Source organism: Corylus avellana, chromosome 2, assembly GCF_965113065.1.
Source record: "Corylus avellana chromosome 2, dhCorAvel1.hap1.2, whole genome shotgun sequence".
NCBI classification, from domain to species: domain Eukaryota; kingdom Viridiplantae; phylum Streptophyta; class Magnoliopsida; order Fagales; family Betulaceae; genus Corylus; species Corylus avellana.
In genome coordinates this window covers 29,427,224-29,449,153 of record NC_142491.1, presented here as the reverse complement: position 1 = coordinate 29,449,153, position 21,930 = coordinate 29,427,224, and the positions used below count along the sequence as shown (strand labels likewise).

Here is a 21,930-nt window from a genome sequence, read left to right as displayed (position 1 = left end):
TTTCGCTCTAAACATGACTTAGAGCCCTGTACTCCTAAAAAACAAAGGATACTAAACAGCAGAAACAAAATGATTCTATAAACATTAATCATAACAACCAAAGCGTCTACCAAAGAACATCAAAATCATACTATACGCATCATCATCTTTACAAGGGATTCATGCTATACCTCAATATGCAAGCATGCATAAAAGCTCCTAAGCCTATAACACAACTCATAAGTACTATTTACCATGAGCGCTCGCCTAAGCTTGCAATAAGTCCTTAAGCATCTTCCGGGTTGAATCCTCCACAGTAACTGGAAGCTTCACGGTATCCACCTTTGCTAAACTATCTGTAACAGTATAGTAGTAAATATGGAGAAAAAAAGAGAAATAATACAAGAGTAAATCCGACGACTTAGTGAGTATAAATGCACATGAAGTACCCATGCTTAGATAGTGAACTCAATTGTTTATAAAGCACATGAAACATTATGACAGTTTATCATGGGTCTGATATAGATATAATATATGCTTATAATCATAAGTAACAGTAATGGTTCAACCGTATGGTCTATCCGAGATATTATCCCTTCTCAGCAGGGTTAGCGCTGTGTCGAGGGACCTGTAGTACAACACCAATGCCCCGGATATTGCACGCTACCATACATAACATTAGTGGCAAGACCGAGTCCGATCTTGGGTGGCCCACACCACTAATGATGTCCGTCCTAAAGTGATCATCCATTAGGGAATGGCTACGCCTTGGTCACGAAAACATTGGATCCAAAGCCCACACACACACACATTTGACCATAAAGTTAACCTATATCGTAAGCCCATGGCCATTATCCCACACGTACTGGTATACCATGTCATACGATGCAATTAATATTATCAGTCTTTTACATGCATAGTTTTACAAGCCTCATTGTTATCATATTAATCAACATACGTTTTCACAAAAGAGAGTTCACAATAGTTCTAAAATGTATTTCATGAGAGTTGCAAAATATGCATGTTTGATATATATATAAAATAGATGTGCAATGCAGGAAACGTGTACGAATCAATTGTAGTTAATGGATTGCAAGTGTGAGGTCGAACCCACAGAGAATTGTATTTTTGAAAGATCAACTTATACCTAAACTAATTTTACTCTAACCTAGTTCCAAAAGGGTTTTGATTTTGGTTTTGAAAATTAAAAGACTAAACATAAACTAAATAAACTAAGTAAATCAATAGATAAAGGCACTAAGGATGCAGAATCTACACTCACCAAATCATAACAACATATTTTATATTCATCAATATTAATCCGAAGTTCTCTCAATTTAAATCTTATATATGTTTTACTATGCTTCGAAGAATTAATAAAAACCATCTCATGTATCCATTCAATGACCAAATCACAAAAGGAATCCATGAAACACCAGATGTATCCATAGAACAAAATAAGGGATATCCAATTTTTATGAGTTAAAAACTAAGCAATCAATCATATGAAATTATCTCAAATCATCACATGTATCCTTGAATCACAAGAGATATCCAAGAATTGATTAGAAGTAAAACAATTGAAATAATAAACTCAATAAAATCGGATAAATAAAGACTTACATAAAAGTGATGTTGTTTTTCATCGGTGAGGCTTTATCTCCAACCTTAGTTGAGAATTTAGCCCCACATGACTATGAAACTAAAACCTAAACCTAAACCTAAAGAAAAATTAAACTAAAAGAAAAGCTGTGGATTACATTCTGTCTCCAAAATTGTATCCCAAAACTCGTCTCTGGAATTATATATATTTTCTTTAATGCAAAGAGGTCTATTTATAGGCTTAGAGAAGTCCTAGAAGCCCTATTAAACTTAGATAATTCGGAGGTCTGTCTCCCAGTCAAAAACACAAAACTAACACAAAATATTAAATAATGACATAGCTAAAGGATTAACTAATATAAATAAAGGGGTCCAAGTATGCAATATTTGGCACTTATCAAGTAACAACAAGCATCCATGTGAGGTTCCTTCGTAAAATTTCCTTGAGATTCCATAACTTCGAATACTAAGAAAAGACCTATCATTAGTTCTAAATCCAACTAAAAGGAACTTAGAACATGAAAACAGAGGTTATCGGACAACTGGCCAAAGTGGTGTTTCCTAGAAAGCTTCTAACCGTACATCTGGGCTCGTGGCCGTACGTCCGCCTAGAAGGCTCGTACGTCCGGTCTCATGGCCGTATGTCTCCTCAGAGAGTTTCAGGTAGAACCTCATTTGGTTCAACCGTCCTCCTATCCTCCCAAACTAGTTATAAAGCTACCAAAAGGATATATAGGACCTCCTATCTCAAAACAACACCTCCATGGAAAAGGAAATAAGCCCAACAAGAATTAAACATTAACCCATGCTTAAACCCAGATTAAGGGCAAAAACGTAACTAAAAGCTACAAACTACCAACTAAGCTAACTATGGAAACGCACTTAAACAACATAACAACTATGTAACAAGATAGGCTTAAAAGGTTACTTCCTTGAAGCCAAAAACCTCCAAGAATCACTCCTCCTTCTCCAAGAACTCACAAAATCCTAACAAAATACTCACACAGGGGTATTAAAGAGCCAGGGGGTGAGAATGGGTGTGAGAAACCTTGAGAGTAGGGGTATTTATTGCAGAGGGCGATACCAACTTCTCTGAAAAGTAACGGATGTCTGGTTCTATAGAGGCATACATCCTGTACTATTTACCCAGCGGTCCAAAGGCTGTAGCGTACATCCCGGTATTAACCAAGGGGTATTCCAAAAGTAGCCCCACGTACGTCCTCTACTACGGACAAAAAAGTACGTCCGACAACCCTCGCGTACGTCCGGTATGAAAGCCCAAATCCCCAAAATGCCCTTCTAACTGTTCCTAGTGACCCAAAACCCAAATTAACTTTCTAACCAAGCTACCTAAGCTTAGTTAATTATTTGGGTCACTAAATATAGTCATGTGTAATAAGCGGGTCGCCACACCTGTAGACAAGCTATCCTGAGCAGCCACCCAAGCCTGCTTGGGGATAGCCATTGAAAACCAAACTAACTTCTGCCAAAAAGCAGGTTTATGTTTATCCCTAATGGTGTCCAAGTTTCTACACAATTGTACATCTCTATCCTTGAAATATTTCAAAAAGGCTAATCTTGATGACAAATTTGGACCAAAGGCAATTTATTTTAAATCTTCACAAGATTTTCTCACCTTGCTGCCTTCCAATACCAAAGCCCTTCATGGATAAAAGAGGACAACCGAGCATGAATATTACTTCCTTCATCATAGATGACACGATGGCCATAAGTATCAAGTAACACCCCATCAGGATGCCAATGATCAAGCCATACAAATATAGGCTCCCAACTCCCAATGTTGTAAGAGATAAACTATCTAGCAATATCTCTCAATTTTAACAGTTTCCTCTAGCTAGGGGTGAAAAGGCGGTTAGTAAAATTTACTAACCACCTAGGCGGTTAGCGGTTAATAACTTTAACAACCGCTCACCATTTTTTAAAAGAAAAAGTTTTAAAAAAAGTTAAAAATTAAACTAAAACAACGTCATTTCTATGGTAATATGTTACGCGAATGCTTTTACACACACGTAACAGGATAAATTGTTAGGTTTTAAGGGAACCTAGACCCTTTAGATTCGTTGAAGCGAACCTAAAACATTTTCAAACATAAAGCTTGGATTAATTTCCTGCCTACTTTATCCATAACATAATAGCCTTTAAATAGGCAAATTATTACAATATTTTCTAGGACTAAGTCATCAGCTCTTATTGGAATATAAACTAAGGCTGAGTCATCAAGACTCTTACATGTAATAAAATAAAGGGAAAAATATAAAAAAGCCCCCCACATTACCAACCATTTTCGATTTAGCCCCCTAATGTTTCAAAAGTGATAAAGTAGCCCCCTAAACTACCAAACTATTGCATTTTGGCTACTTCATTAGTTAAAACTGTCAATTTGGACGGAAACTAAAAAACGACGTCGTTTTGTTGGAGGCTACTTTATCACTTTCTAAACATTAGGGGACTAAAATGAAAACGGCTGGTAGTTTGGGGGGCTTTTTTATATTTTTTTCAAATTTTTTTTTCTTCATAAAATGGCATTGTAGTAACTTACCCATAACAAAACGACGTCGTTTTGCAGTTTCCGTCCAAACTGACGGTTTTGACTAACGGAGTGGCCAAAATGCAATAGTTTGGTAGTTTAGGGAGCTACTTTATCACTTTTGAAACATTAGGGGGCTAAATCGAAAATGGCTGGTAGTTTGGGGGGCTTTTTTATATTTTTTCCTAAAATAAATACAATATCAAATAAAAATAAACACAATAAAATATCCTACCGTGTCATATATTTTAGGGTAAACTTCAATTTGCACCCCTAAACTTCCAGCCGATTTGACAAACACCTCTTGAACTTTCAAATCTCTCGCTTTGGACCCCTAAACGTTCAATTTCTATTACTTCGGATCCCCTCTGTTAGTTTTGCAACATTAAACTCAAACGGTTTGACTTTTTACGCCGATTATATCCTCACCCTGAAACTACACCGTTTTGGGCCCCAAAACTACAACACCCACCTAGCCCAAAACGACGTCTTTTTGGGCATTAAAATTATTTATTAAAAACAAAAAAGAATAAGAAAATCGGGGTCCAGCCAGCCACCCCCAAAAGGCAAAAAAAAAAAAAAAAAACCATTGACAAAATGGGTTTTGGGCTTTTGGGGGTGGCCTTTTTTTGGCCTTTTTGTGGTGGCCGGACCACCCCCTTGGGCATGGGGCTGGTTCAACCACCCCCATGGCCAAGGGGGTGGTCCGGCCACCCCATTTTGGCTAAGGGGGTGGCTGGAGCCACCCAATTTTCTTCTTTCTTTCTTTCTTTTTTTAAATATTTTTCTTTTTATTTTCTTTTCTTTAAAAAAAAAATTATAATTAATTTTAATGCCCAAAATGACGTCGTTTTGGGCTAGGGTGGGTGCTGTAGTTTTGGGGTGTTTTCAAAATTTCAAGTGAACTGAGTGAGGGTATAATGGGCATAAAAGGTCAAACCATTTGAGTTTAATGTTGAAAACTAACAGAGGGGGGGTCCAAAGTGATAGAAATTGAAAGTTTAGGGGTTCAAAGTGAGAGATTTGAAAGTTCAATGGGGGGTTTGTAAAATTGGCTGGAAGTTCAGGGGGCCAAAGTGAGTTTCTCCTGTATTTTAATATATTCTAATATTAATAATTGTTCCGCATAAAAATCAATTCTCGTAACATTCAGTTCCCCTTGCAAATGTCATTGTCCTCAAGGACGAAATTTGAAAAGCGAGAAATAAAATCAGGCATTGTCGAATAACATCTCTTCTTCCACATGTTCCTTATGAAATATAACACATAATTGCATCCATTCCATGTGCAAGTCTTGGAGATTCATCCATGCAAGTCATCAACTGTGTCACAATTCTTTGCTCCATCTCTTGAAGATTTCCTCTTTTAGAAGCAATTGCATCGATCTCATTAATAAATATAAATGATGGTGCAATATTGTATACTTTATCTTGGCTATTTTCCTTGGACGCACCTAAGAAACTAGAGATAACCCTAGCCACTGACATCTTATAGAAGGGAATGTTGGTCTCAATGGCGATGGCCTGGGCAAACTTGGTCTCCCTGCAGCCAAGTGGTGACGGGTTTAAATTTGGTGAAGATTTTGGAGTTGGTGGTGATGGAGGTGTCAAAGGGGCTGGATTGGGTCTAGAATTGATTGGTGTTGTTGGTTGAGATGGTAGTGGGATTGATACTGCAAATACAGATTGAGGGTATGGGGCTATATTTTCTTCTGCATCCAACCTTTCCTTTGAGATAAAGTTGTCTAACTTGACATTAGGTTCTTCTATCTTAGCATTCGTTTCTTCCATTCTCTTCATCAATCACTCCAACAAGGTCCCAAGATGACCAATTTGTTGACCTTTCCTTTGAGATAAAGTTGTCTAACTTGACATTAGGTTCTTCTATCTTAGCATTCGTTTCTTCCATTCTCTTCATCAATCACTCCAACAAGGTCCCAAGATGACCAATTTGTTGCTCCAAACGATCTACACTTTGATCCACCATCGAACTTGGCTCTGATACCGATGTTACGCGAATACTTTTACATACACGTGACGGGATAGATTATTAGGTTTTAAGGGAACCTAGACCCTTTAGATTCATTGAAGGGAACCTAAAACCTTTTCAAACACAAAGTTTGGATTAATTTTCTGGTTACTTTATTCATAACATAATGGCCTTTAAATAGGCAAACTATTACAATATTTTCTAAGGCTGAGTCATCAGCTCTTTTTGGAATATAAATTAGGGCTGAGTCATCAAGACTCTTACATGGAATAAAATAAAGACAATATCAAATAAAAATAAACACAATAAAATATCATACCGTATCATATATTTTAATATATTCTAATATTTTCCACATAAAACTCCATTCTTGTAACATAATATGATAATACCCCACTACATATGGCATTGTTTCTAAATTTTTACACATTTTTATATATCTTTAAACATAAAAAACGATGTCGTTTCATGTATATATATGCAGTTAGCAGTTAGGTTTTGAAAAAAACCTAAAACCGCTAACCATAACTTCTTAGGCAGTTAGCAATTTTTCCTAACAGCTTTCAAAAGTGGTTAGTGCAGTTAATGATTAGCGGTTGGCAGGCGGTTATTACCCACCTTTTCACCCCTACCGGCAACCAAGAGCATCCTTGAGGGATCTTAACTTGCCAAAAGCATTTTTCATTTAGCAATGCTCTTTCGCCCAAGCTACCCAAAGAAATCCGGCGTGCACAAAGAGGTTCCTAATATGTTTAAACATATAAGCTTTTAAATACACAAATTTTAAATATTAAATTTTAAAATAAATATTTTCATTTAATTTTAACAAATTGCTTGAGTCCCCCCATTCACTATCCTGCAGCTCTGGCTCGCAAGACCTCCTTAGATGAGACCTACTGAGTGTCTAAATCCAAAACACCGTCCTCCCCCGGCGATATATTTGACTATTCCCTGCTATTAAACGTTACCTTTTGTTGTTGGTTTATATATATATATATATATATATATATATATTTATTGAGCTTAGAAAATTAAAATCCAGCGGCCCCATAATAAATGAGACTTTCAAATGTCAGCAGCATGACTCAAGCCTGAGTCTCACCATAAATTATTAAAATACACCAGTTTTTGGACTTTTGGACTTGTTTGGCCGCGTAATAAGTTGAATGACTTGCGCAGCTTTTCATTTATTATATTTTGGTCAATAACTTGAAAACGACTTTGTCGAAAAGCATTATTTTCTACTGGATTTTCTGAAAAGTCGTTTCTAGAAACTAACATATTTTTGGTCATAGTATCCCATCATTCTTATTTCTTCGTTGAAAAAGAAACACTTTGTAAAACCGAAAAAAGAATTATAGTATTGTCAATATATATATATATATATATATATATATATATTCGAGGGAAGAGTAAAATATTCTTCAAGGAAACCGAAGGACACAAAATATATTATTGACCATATTATAATTCTTTTTTCGGTTATACAAAGTGTTTTTTTTTTTCAACGAAGAAATAAGAATGATAGGGATACCATGACCAAAAATATGTTAGTTTCTAGAAATTTAAGCTTATTAGTTTTTTTTTTTTTTTTTTTAAACAATATTCACGTAAAATTAAAAAATCATTAAATAAAAAACCGTAACATGTTTCATATATGTAGCACACTCATAAAATATTTTATTATTTTTTCATGTTACTTTTGGTTGTTGTTTTTTTAAGAAAATAAAATATAATGAAAAAGAGTGATAACTAATATTTGAAAGCAAGAAAAGAAGAGAGCAAAGAATAGGTTGAAGAATGAGTAATAAATAATAAATAATAAATAAAATAAAGAATTATACTTTTTTATTAGATATTTTCAAAAAATTGATTATGTCCCCTTCCCATTAGTAAAATAATAATAAAACAATTTTTTTTAAGAAATAAAAAATCAAGGTGTGAAAATATTAAAAAAAAAATGTTTTATTTTTTATTTTTTTCAAATTTATTGCGGGATTATTGCCTTATTGAAAAAAAAAATTAGAATTATTTTTGTCTTTTTACTGTCTTTGGGACGGACCTTGTCAATTTTTTACTAGCGTAGGGAGAACATTGTTGCAATTGAAATTTTGAAGAAATATTGTTGATTGTGTAGTAATTTCAAGAGAGTATCTGAATTTTTCTCAAAAATATAAAATAAAAATAATTTTTTTTTAAAAAAAAAAAAATTAATAGAAAAGAAAAGAGAGAAAAGGAGGTTGCCCCGCTTAGAGTCCTGGGGCTTGTCTACATTCCGCTTGGCAGTGTTCGAAGGAATGGATTTTATAGGGGATTTTTAGGTTTCAACTATGAATGGTTTGAAAAGAAATATAAAAACTAATATGTAAGGTTTCTACTTTGTATCGTTGGTCAAACATTGTTGCCCTTTGTCTCACTTGAAGGGTATACGATTTCAAAAATTGAGATTTTCACACAAGGCGAGAGGAAAGAAAAGTGAGATTTGAAGTAGTAATCTATTATTTCTTAAGGTGTGATTTCAATTGATTTAGCTACCCCTTGAGAACTATTAAATTAGGCATAAAGAGGTCACAAAAAGGTCTTATTAGCTCAAAATTCTCGAAATTATTTCATAAACTTACGGAAAGAAAGTAGTGATAGCGATTATGCATTAGTGGGTGAAAAAAAAATGAGGAAAAGTCTCACATACTTCTCTCAAACTATCATCCAATTAATAATCTCTTCTCAAACATTCAACTGGGACAATGTTCTCTCAAGGCCAGCGAAAAGATAAAAATAACCATTTTTCTACAAAAAGGCAAAAATATTCTTAAGAAATTCGAAAAAAAAAACAAAACAAAACAAGCAAACAAATAAACGAAAAGACAAAAAAAAAAATGTTTTTGTCTTTAAGAAAAATAAATAAATTTCCACACTTCATTTTTAAAAAAATAAAATAAAAAAATTAGTTTTAGTTTTTTTTAAAGGTATTTTCGTTATTTTCGTTATTGAAGAATAATGACAATTTTTTATAGTTTGTGAGAGACATTCCGTTTGGCGTGGGCTTGTCTACATTCCGTTTGGCGTGGCGAGGGGCGATGGGAAGGATTTTCTAGGGGACTTTTAGGCTTCCCTAAAACTTTCAAGTTTCAACTACACATGGTTTGAAAAGAAATATATATATATATATATATATATATATATATATGTCGTTGTCAAACCTTGCTGTCCTTTGTTCTTCCGAGCGACTTTAGCATTATCAAGTAGCTTCTTCATTTTTGGAGTCTAGTTATTTTTCTTTTCGCATTCAACGAAAGAATATGAAACGGATATAATCCACATAATATGCGGTCAACTTTGATACTCCATGTCTGTTTCAATTCAAATATTTTATTTAGAGTAATGCTTCTCTTTATATTAGTTTGGGAAAATTTCAGTAAGCTCTCCCGAATTTTTAGCCGATTTGATAAGTACCTCCTGAAGTATCAAAACTCTCACTTAGGCCCCCATGAACTTTAGTTTGATCTCACTTTGGACCCTTCTGTTAGTTTTCAACGTTAAAGTCAAACAGTTTGACTTTTTATGCTCATTTTACCCCCACCCCAAAACTACACTGTTTTGTGCCCTAAAACTACAACACATACCCAGCCCAAAACGACGTTGTTTTAGGCATTAATTTAAAAAAGAATATATATATATATATTAAACAAAAAAAAAAAAGGAACAAATCGGGGTCGCTTCAGCCACCCCCTTGGCCAAAATGGGATCGCCGGACCACCCCATTTTTGGCAAAGGGGGTGGCTGGAGCCACCCCCAGGCCGGTCTGGGGGTGGTCGAACCACCCCCATAGCCAAGGGGGTGGTCCGGCCACCCCCAAAAGGCCAAAAAACAAAAACAAAAAAAAAAAAAAAAGGGGGGATAGGGTGTTTTGGGGGTGGCCGAACCACCACCAAGGGGCTAGGGGTGGTTTCGGCCACCCCCTATCGACCGTATGGGGTAGCCGAAACTACCACCAGCCCTTTGGGGGTGGTACGGCCACCCCTAAAAGCCCAAAAAATTTCTCTCGTGCAAATTTTTTTGGGCTTTTGGGGGTGGCCAGACCACCCCCAAAGGCCTGGGGGTGGTTTCGGCCACCCCATACGGCCTGTAGGGGGTGGCCGAAACCACCCTCAGCCCCTTGGGGGTAGTCTGGCCACTCCCAAAACACCCAATCCCCCCCCCCCCCTTCCTTTTTGGGCCTTTTGGAGGTGGCCAGACCACCCCCTTGGCCATGGGGGTGGTTCGACCACCTGCAGACCGGCCAGGGGTGGCTGGAGCCACCCCGATTTGTTCCCTTTTTATTTTTTTTTAATATTTTGCTTCTTTTTTAAAAAAAGATAAATATTATACTCAAAACGACGTTTTTATAGGCTAGGTGGTGATGTAGTTTTGGAGCCCAAAACAGTGTAGTTTTGGAGCCCAAAATGACGTAGTTTTGGTTGGGGGTATAATGGGTCAAAATGTCGGTTTAATGGTGAAAAGTAACCGAAGGGTCCAAAGTGAGAGCAAACCAAAGTTCAGGGGGCCTAAATGAGAATTTTGATAATTCAGGAGGTACTTGTAAAATCAGCTAGAAGTTCAGGGGGGTTTACTGAAGTTTCCCCTATTAGTTTTTTTAGTAAAGTTCACTTAACCCCCTCAAATTACCACTCCAATGACAATTTACCCCACAAACTATCAATTGCGACAATTTACCCCCCAAACTACCAAAACAGTGTACCCCAAATTTTAACAAAATGACGGAACTATCCTTACTAAAATAAAAACAAAAATACTAAAATTTAATTTTTTTTATCAAAATTTTAAGGGTATTTTTGTCTTATTAAAAATTTTATAAGGGTAATTTCATCATTTTGCTAGCATTGGGGGTACATTGTTATTGTTTGGTAATTTGGGGGGTAAATTGTCGTAATTGATAGTTTTGGGGGTAGATTGTCATTGGCGTGGTAGTTTGAGGGGATTAAGTGAACTTTGCCCTAGTTTTTTGCACTAATTTTATACAGGCCGATATGACATGTTTTAAGTACTTTCTTTCATATTAGCTAAAAAATAAAAATGTTAGGCGCTCAATTCAATGGAGATGAAGCTGATGTGAAAGTATGACAAGTTTGTTTGACCCCTCACCCAATAGTAGCGAAGGTTTGAACCAAGATTTCTAGATGAAAATCTAATGTGAAGAGTAACATTACTCTTTAATTTATGTTTATACAAAACTTACTAGTTGTAGTTATTTGAAGCTGTCATATTCATATATTATTTTATTTTTTTGTCTTCTCTCGCCATTGGTTGAACTAGAGTTTTAGGTTGAAGGTGCAAAACTTACAAAACACACACACACACACACACACACACACATATATATATATATATATATATATATATATATGGGGTAAAGAATTGATTTTAGTGGATTTATTCCAAAAATAATAATTTTAGGTAAATTTTTAAAATTTGAGAGGGAGAGGAGGGAGTTCGCTTTGGACCCTCCATCCTTAGCTATAGATATGTCCCTATCCCTCACTAACTACCACGATCATCTCGTTTTAAGACCCATTCCATGAATGATGATTGAGGCTAAATGTGTAATACTCCAATAAAACACAAGTTTTTAAAGGGGTAATAGTTTACTACAAAGCAACTAATATTTTCTTAAAGTAAGATTTTATAACCAAAGGCATCAACCCCTTATGAGTAGCCCAACTTAGTTCTTAAGCAAAAACCTAAAACACCACTCCCTGACCGAATGTACGCTAAGGGGACCACCACGAGTGTACGTTGATCAGTCTTTGAGCCAGGGGGTAATACCCAAATGTATGCATGAACCCTTTTATCCATTGGACAATAGTACGCGAACGTTCGCCCCATAGTACTCGAACGTTCGCTAACAACTCTGAAAAGTAATTTAACCCATTCTCCACCTTTTCAAAGAATAGCATGCCCCAAGTCCCTTTATAAACCCTTCCCTTCGACCCTCAGCTCCTCCTCACAACAAGAAACCCTAACCTAGAAGTGAAAAGTCATTTTGGAGGAGAAGAACGAAGCCTTGGTGGAGTTTTGCCATCATCAAGGTAATTTCTTGTTCATCCCCTTATCCTTCATGTTGTTATTACTGCTTTCTTAGTATTACAAGTTTTCAAGGAGCCTTGACAAGTTCTTATACCCATTTTCTTTAAAGGACCAAGAATGTTTTAAAGAGTTTTTAACCCCGTTTTTGATTTCTTTAAAGTTTTCATGCAAGCATGTTTTTTACTTTGCATGTGTCTAGTAGGAGCCTAGGATGAGATTTACCACACTTTAGAAGCATAAGACCATGTTTGGGCATCTGGCCGAGAGTTTCCACTCTCTGGCCAAACGTATGCCATGGGGCCGAGCATTCGCCTAGAGAGCAAGATGTACGCCCAGTGACCCAAATATGTGAGTTTAAGGTTTTGATGGCCCCTTTCATTGATAGAACTTATCGTGTCACTCGAAGAGTTCTCTAGTACTACATATAACGATATGTCACATTTTGTTATAGCAAAGATTTGTGATGTCGAAGGACTCGAGCGTGCGTGCAAGATAAGTAAACACTTACGACCACTTTTCTTAAAATCTTGCGATATGTCAACTGACTGAGCACGCGTATGATATGAGCATGTCTATATTTTCGTGTAAGTTGATAACTATCTTAATAACTGCTTGATAAGATGCATCGTATGACATGGTCATGTCACATCCGGTATAATGGTCATGGGCTTACTATATAAACTTGATTTTAAGGTCAAACTTGTATGGATATGATAAAAGGGTCTTAGATCCAATGGTTATTTCGTGACCAACATAGCCTTTATCGGCGGGTCACTACAAGGTGTACATTATTAGGCGTGGGCCACCCGAGGTCGGACTCGATTGGGCTGCTAGTGTTTGGATGGTAACGTACAATGGTCGGGGCATCGGCATTGTATTACAGATCCCTCGGGACAACACCAACCCTACTGAGAATGGGTAATATCTCGGGTAGACCATGTATGATAGTTATGACCTATAAAGTATTTTTTTTCCGCATTAAAACACTTAAGCGATTGTCGCTGAAAGTACAATTCTTTCTCTCAATAAAATAATATTTTGTTGGTCTATTAACCAAGACAACACCTCTTGCAAACCTTTATTAAACTGCACGTTTCTTTCTATTCAATAATAACTAGCTCATGTCGTACCCAATTGTGAGGCTTACTTACAAAGTCGTTAGACTTGCGTGGCTATTACATCTTGTAAGGAAGCTATTCCTAGAAAGAGAAGAGTGGCAAAGTTACCACTACAGACCTTGCTTAACATTAAGATCTTCACATTGTTACCAGGTTTGATCAGCATTTTATTTCTACTAGTTGCTCTGTGTCTATGTTTTAGGGTTAATATATACTTCTCTTATGCTTATTAGACTATCTCAGATTTGTTTCACCTTCCTATGCATTAACTCTGATGATGCATAGAGGCGGTTCCTCATTTAGCTACCAGTTAGCTAAACTGAGGTAATTGCTAGTAACCTCCTTACCAGGTTGATCAATGCCAGATTTGGGGGCGTTACAAAATGCATTGGCCGGATCATGGAGCATAGTCAGGTCCCTACGTATACATGGCAACACAATTTTTCATTACGAATAAGTCAAAACTTGTCAGTTCACATTTTGTGAAGTGCATCTTAGCTTTGATACTAACTAACACAACGTACATGTAGTAAATAGCAAAACCAGCAATAGTAGATTCATAATTTTTCTTAAAGCTAGAACAAATCAAGAAATTGAGGCAAAATAAGAGCAAACTAACCTTTGAATGTTTCTTGTTGAAGTTTGAGTTTCTATATATATATATTGAATCGCAATCAAACAGACAGACAGATCTTGGCAATGAAGTGCTCGTTCGACTAAGCTTCGACGAGATAGCAACCAAATGTCTCATATTGTTGTAAGATGCAACACCCCGGTCAAATGGGTATCCACCGACTTTTGACCAAGGCTTTCGAGTACAATTTTTGTATTTCTTTTGATGACCCATTTTGACCTAGTAAACATTGGAATTCAACATCTTCACAAAATATGATTTTGTAGAATTTTGAATAAGCTCTCCAACAACATTAAGATTGTCTTCATCCAATGTCAAATTCACTTGATCAGCGAACGTTTTGTCAAACTGGGTGAATGTTCGGGCTCGAGGCCGAACGTTCAGCCAAAAGGTGCGAATGTTCTTTCCTGGGAAGAAAACTCATCCCAGACCAAACAGTCTTTTAATCACTCCTAAGCAAGTTTTGAGGACACAACAAGGTTCTTAATATATTCCTAGCCCAAAATAATATCTCTATGCATAATAAAATACGTCCAACAAGAATAAAACGCTAACCAAGCTTAAACCAAGATTAAAGGCAATAACATAACTAGAAGCTCAAAACTACCAACTAAACTAACTATGAAAAACACTTAAACAACATAATAACTAAGTAAGGAACAAGCTAGGCTTAGAAGATTACCTCCTTGAAGCAAAACCTACAAAAAATCCCTCCTCCTTTAAGAACTCTTACAACTCACAAAATACACAAGCAGATGTTCTAGAGGGCAGCAGGGGCAGAATAAGGCTTAAGGGTCGAGTGGGGAGGAGTATTTATAGGGCTGGAAAGGTTGTAAGCACTACTATGATAGTTTAGTTCATCATTAAACGCTTTGTACTTATGGGCGAACGTTCGGGTGTACTTTGCACAGCTTTTGTCAGGCATTTGTCAATATCTAGCAGTCCAAAACTGGTCAACGAATGTTTGGTACTTATGGGCGAATGTTCAGGTGTACTTTTGGACTTATGCCTGCAAATCTTCTCGGTACCTTCCTGACTATCAGCAAACGTTTGGTACTTTCAGCGAACGTTCGCAACGAACATTCACTCCCAATGTAGTGTTCAGTAAAACAACCATAACTTTTGCTACGGGTCTCGGAATTGCTCTTATGACCCCATTCTGGAAAGCTCTTTCCGAGACGAATGTCATGGTATCCATCTTAATATTTTTAAGTGCCTTAGTGGGATTCAAAAATCTAAGATTTTCCTCTTAAGACGGTGTTTCCAATGCTTTCTCGTCCTTTAAGAATTATCCCTTAACCTTCGCACCATAATTGATCTCATACTCGTTGGTTATCTTGTACGAGCTGATTCTTCAATACTACAGGCATCGGTACCTCTCTTGAACGTTTGGTGCAATTGTAAATTCTTAAAAAGTCCAAGGTCTTACACTTTACCAAATGAGAACCAACCATAGCATCATAATTAGAGTGTACTTAACCGTAATTTATTTTTGGGGTATTACACTTTCCTCTTCTTATAAAAATTTAATCCTCCAAATTTCAGAGCCTCCAGACACAAGAAGGAATAGTAACATCACCTTAAAGCCCATAGTCTTGTAAGGTTTGTGCTCAGCACATCCTTGGGAAAATCTCATCCCATCCATTCTTCTGGCACTAGAGGTCCTTCATCCAATATAAACTAATTCACATCGAAATCCTCACAAGTTGTAGCAAATGAACTTGCAAGTAACCAAGTTATTGTAGTCGATGTTACCCACACTATATCAATCATCCTCAAGCTTGACGACTCCTAAATTTACCAAAACAAGTCGCTCCACATGAAGTCGAGCTCATGTTGTAACGCCCCGATATTTGAACTAGCAAATATCGAAGTCGTGACGCTGCAACTTTAGAAAATACAATCTTACAGCGGAGTATGTATATTTTTTTCTTTTTCTATGACCTAAGAATAACTTACACAACACAGTTGAGCTGACTGAAATACCTCGAGGTGATATATTATTAAATAAAATAGAAACATGGTTTTCATTACAACATATGTATACACTAGGTGTACCAAATATATGCCACAGACGGCACCTAAATTAACATAGTAATATCTATTAAGTTACACACATCACCATACATAATAAAAGCGATTAACATAAATGAGACTTGCTCCATAGAGTAAGCATAAATCCTGCAGCAGATGGTCTATCAACCATCAAAACCAGTAAAAGGACCATCGTCCTCACTTTCTATCCCTGCATCAAGATCTATGTAAAGATGACGTTATCATATTTACATAGGCAAACAAGTGAGTAATCTATTTTCCTAGATATAAAGACTAAAAAGACTAGTTTGAACAAATAGGATTAAAGACTAAAATATATAATAATGAATGAGTTGTGAATGCAGCGTAATGACAGATTAGTTTGTGTTTTATGATAATCTTTCTTCAGACCTCTTTTCATGAGCTCTCAGCCCGCTTACGTCCGTTATGTCCCTCACACTTTAGAGGTTTACCTGTTTGGTGCTGGCAACTACACCGCCCCAGCTTAGTTATATATTAGGCCTGTTGGACGGTTATATACCCCCATCCACTGAGATACCGACAGTTCCTTGCGGCAATCCACCCAGCTTGTTCTTAAGGTGGCTATCTTATCAGCCCATTTTATTAGACACATTATGCAGCAGTTATATTGTAAAATTATATCAATAAGACAAAATAAGAATTCCTATAACGATAAAACAAAGCTAGTACTCAGTAAGTATATCCATACTTACTCTCCTTAGTGTAGTATTCTGCTCCACTTCTGCATATAATACATACATACAAACAATACTTAGTTCATTCTCCAATAATATCATTGTTTAAAGACACTCATCTTTTTATATTTATTTAGTATCCGTCACTTCATCTTTACTTACTCATTTTATTATATTAATCTAAAATAGTCATTTATAACTAGTTAAATGACTGAATGTAAATGTTAAATGCATATTTCGGGGATGAGATCAAATGGTCCTTACCGCCAGAAATATGAACAGAAATTTAAATGACATAAAAGAAATGACTGAATGTAAATGTTAAATGCATATTTCGGGGATGAGATCAAATGGTCCTTACCGCCAGAAATATGAACAGAAATTTAAATGACATAAAAGAAATGACTGAATGTAAATGTTAAATGCATATTTCGGGGATGACATCAAATGGTCCTTACCGCCAGAAATATGAACAGAAATTTAAATGACATAAAAGAAATGACTGAATGTAAATGTTAAATGCATATTTCGGGGATGACATCAAATGGTCCTTACCGCCAGAAATATGAACAGAAATTTAAATGACATAAAAGAAATGACTGAATGTAAATGTTAAATGCATATTTCGGGGATGGCATCAAATGGTCTTTACCGCCAGAAATATGAACAGAAATTTAAATGACATAAAAGAAATGACTGAATGTAAATACTGTAAAGTAAATAATATATAGATAATATTATAAGTCCATAATTGATTTTGTCCACTAACTCTTTATTATTAATTCACTTGTTCCATTACTTTATTTTACATTATACGCTTATTGGGTCTTTAAACAATTAAATGAGGACAAGTAATAAAAGCAATAAATCATGATATTTATACAAGAAACACTTACCCAATAATCCTTTAGAAGTAAAACTCCACCAAATCTTCTCTAGGTAGCTAGTTTAGAAAAACACTTGAACACTACAAGAAAGATCTAGGCTATATGGTATTTGACTAGAATTAAGAAGTAAAATGAAAGGAGGAGCAAACAATTTTACTTGTTCTAAGATTGTAAAAACTTAAGTGAAAGTGAATTTAGCTAAGGCTCTATTTATAAGAGAATGAATGGTTAGGATTTATTTTTACACATTTGATCTAAGGGTTGAGATGGATTTAACCAAAAGAATGAACCTAGTCCATATTTCATGCTCTATACTAATTAGAATTTTCGTCCAAAATGAGGGCAGTGTATTCCGATCCATTTTTCAATGTCCAAACGTACTCCGATTGACATGAAATTTTGAGAGTAGATAGAGGGCTCCAAGACAAACATTTTATATTTTTGGTTCGACTTCATCCGAGTTCGTTTAAGTCTATTTTTGGCCTATACAAAGTTTCTAATTCAACTTAGGCTTTAACTATTTGCATTCCCACTTGGCCACTTGCCTTATTAAATCATTATAATCATGATATTTACTATAATCATCATTACTAGAAGACTTTAAGCTTTCAATAAAGGTGGCTAGCCTTGGTATCTTTCTTTAGCAGTTTTAATCCCATTTAGACAGTATGAAAATTAAGACACTGCTTTTTAGGCCAAAAACTACAAAACTTCAAATTAATTTCTAACTTCACTAAACACCAATATAAATAATTTATTTACTAGATTGGGTTTGATTATGCCCATAAACATATTAGTGAAGCTAAATTTTTAGAATTGAAGTAATATACATAAGAGGTCAAAAATCAATGTAATATACCTTTAACACTAAATAGTTATTTAATATCATTAATCCACATATCATTGTTCTAATTTATCAATTATATTTTTAATCTATTTAATATTATTTTAAATAAGAGTTTTAAAATCTAGGTCGTTACACATGTGCATGACCCAATCGTACATCTGAGCATTTTTTATCTTTTGTCCACAGTACATGAGTGCTCGCTGCTACAGTACATGAGCACTCGTCGACCAATTTTTAGAATATTGGACAATACCCAATTGTACGCCTTAAAAGTATTTTTAACCCATTGTGAATAGTACACGAGCGCTCGTGTGGTAACCAGACCGTGCGCTTGTTGACTTTTTGTTCACCATTGGTTTTTGCCCGAGCGTGCCATCTGCAACCAAAAAACCCCTGGATAAACGGTACACAAGTGTTGTGCAAAAATCTACCTAAATTAATAGGTAAATAATTATACGTTTTACCTGCAAGTGTACAAGGTCAACATAGTAGTATAGGGTGCAAGTACAGGATCATTCCCACGAGGATTGCTGAATTTATGTTTAAAAATAGATTCCTTAAGCAAAAGCAAAATAAAGATTGATTGTTGAAGTGATGATAACAAAGGGTAAGGCTTTGATATCCACCACTAATTATATTAAACTAATATATCAATATGCCAATGCTTTGATCAAGTTATGCATATTTAATGTTTGCCAACCTAAGGGCATGGGTGTATACTCCTTAAGCTATTGATTTTCCTAAGCAACGAGTTAGGCATGGGTACATACCCTAACACTTTTCTGTCCTAAAGGATTTAGCATGGTAAATACTAAGTTGTTCTTTAGAAAAGCATATGTTCTATGGAAATCGACAAACACACGAGGCCTAGGGCATGGGTGTATACTCCCGGTTCCCCATTTTGATTAACCCAAGAATCGTGGTGTGAATTCTTTTGTTACTTAAGTTAAACCCAGGACTCGGTCATCCAAATTGATCTAACTAACGAGTCCGTACCACATGCACATGTTGATCAGGCATACACATATGAGGAATTCATGCAAGTAGGTATTAATCAAGTTAAATAGCACAACATGATCATCACAAGGCGCCAATATTGAAATATTAATTTAACATAACTAGGGCTTCAATCTAGCCCTACTAAGTAAATTAGCTACACATAGAGTTGATGTTAAACATCTTCATAAAATAAAAGAAAAGAAAGGAAAGAATAAACCCGAGACTTGACTTGAGAGCTCCTATTCTTCTCCCTTCTCGAAGCCTGTCTATTCTAAAGGCTTAGGAGTCTATTTATAGGCTTTAGAAGTCCTTGAAAAAGTAGTAAACCCTAGGGATTTCGTAGGATTTCAATTCTATTACAATTTGGAGTTTGAAAAACCCTAATATGGAAATAGGGACATTCTAGCCGCCACTTGGGATGCCTCCTACGCACGGGTGTGATCGATCGCAACCCGTGTGCGCTCGATCGCAGAACTGTGATCGATCCTTCTTTTGGCCTGCGCTCGATCGCTCCTGGCCTGGCTCGTGCAGTATCTTCTCTGGTATTGCGCTCGATAGCAGGTACCCTATCATTGATCGCAGTACTAGGGAGCTCCAATTTTTCTCATCTTCTCTTTTTGAACCCAAATCACCTAGTTTTACTTCACTTTCTTCCAAAAGCCTGTAAAGACATCAAAAACACAAAAAAGATTAAAACATGTAAGATAATGGCTGAAAATATGAATATTTTAGCACTTATCACACCCCCCCCAAACTTACATATTGCTAGTCCCTTAGCAATACAAAACTAAAATAGGAATGGAAAAACAGAAAACAAAAGATAAATCCATCTTTCGTGGGATGTACGATTGCATTTAGCGTGTGCAACATGCCTTTTAAACCCCTAGGAATTCCCTAGTGGATGAGTGAAATCTCGTAAGGGTTTTTCAGAAATGTTACCCACAAACATTATGCAAGAGTTCATGTTATTCCAAAAATTGAAGCATCACTTCAAGATCATGGTTTTCATTCATAAGCAAACTTAAAAAGATGAACTCCATCTTCACAATGAATTGGAATCTCAAAGTGCAATTACTTACAAAGGACATGCTAAATCATCACAAGTTTGAAATTTGTGTACAGTGAACTAGTACAAAATTATGAGACTTCCAAATCTTTCCAATATGCAATGTCTCCTTATCTCAGAATTCACTGAAATTCCTATTAGAATGACACACTGCCATATTTCTTTTTTTTTTCTTTTTCTTTTTTGGTCAGGTTGTGCAATGTTGGTTCCCTTAAGCTTTCTATTTGACTCTTGTAGCGAGTATTAAGTCAATGACTCTCAAACCAGATAATTTTCGGGCATTAGGTGTAAAGACACCCATAAGGACCTATTAACTCGAGTCAAAAAGGCTACAAAACCAACTAACCATGACATTGATCAAATCCAAATTTTTCACCTTTTGACGTGAATACTCAATGCTTTGAGGCAAGAGGTCCAGTTACTCAGTGAAAAGCCATCAACGATCATTTATTTATTCTTCTTTTTCTTTTGTTTTTCCTCTATTTTTTTTTTCATCACTATATATGCCATAGTGTCATTTAATAAGTCATCCAATTTCATCTAAGAAGCAGAAACACACATATTAGACCTCATGTCATTCCTCACAAATTATGTGATCATGTGCTTGAGTGCTTAGATCAAACATGTGATTTTTCAACTGTCCTCTACAAGTAACCAAGCTAACAGATTCACTCATCAGATCATGTGTTCAAAATTTTAAGCTCACTGATGAATTCAAATCACAATTCTTTTTAGATCAACTTCAAATTTGAGAGCAAACATGAACATGCATAATTTAATTTTTTTTTTTTTTTGAAATACACAACAAATAACATGAAATTGGGACAAAGTGTGTACAATCATGTGTGCCCATACCCCCAAACTTAAACGACACATTGTCCCCAATGTGTCTAAGTAAAGGAAAGAATGTACCCGAGAGATGGTGGACATAGTCTTGGAAAGCATGGCTCGTAGCACATCCCTAAACTTGAATTGAAGCACACTTGTCCCTGCAAAATAATAAAACACACAAACAAGTAAAAAGGAACAAAACTAAAATGAAATAAAATTTGAACAGAACAAAATAAAAAAATATATATATAATAATAACTATGGGATGCTGCCAAGTGCGCTTGATCGCACGCATGGTGCGTTCGATCGCACTAACAGAATGCGATGAAATGACAAATGGAAATCTGCGTTCGATCGCATGCAAGGTACGATTGATCGCAGTAACAAAATGTAAAAATGTTAGAAAAGACTTGAAACACAAAAAACACCAAAGTAAAATAAAACACAAACAAGCAGAATCAAAATAAAATAAAACAAAAGGATATGCTATGGGGTGCCTCCCATGAGCGCTAAGTTTTACGTGTTCAGCCAGACTGTAGTCCCCTCTCAGTGTTGTCCAAAAGTAGATGCTCTAGGTGGTGGTGGTAACCGGGTTA

General features: G+C 35.9%; 1 long non-coding RNA gene across 1 annotated transcript; it reads right to left on the bottom strand.

Moving 5' to 3' along the window:
• Positions 1-15,928: 15,928 nt before the first annotated feature.
• Positions 15,929-17,654, bottom strand: LOC148587588 (uncharacterized). Its single transcript, XR_015911334.1, has 2 exons — positions 17,601-17,654; positions 15,929-16,211 (listed from the first exon to the last, which is right to left on the bottom strand). It is a non-coding gene; the product is annotated as an uncharacterized LOC148587588 (long non-coding RNA).
• Between the last annotated feature and the right edge of the window lie 4,276 nt (positions 17,655-21,930).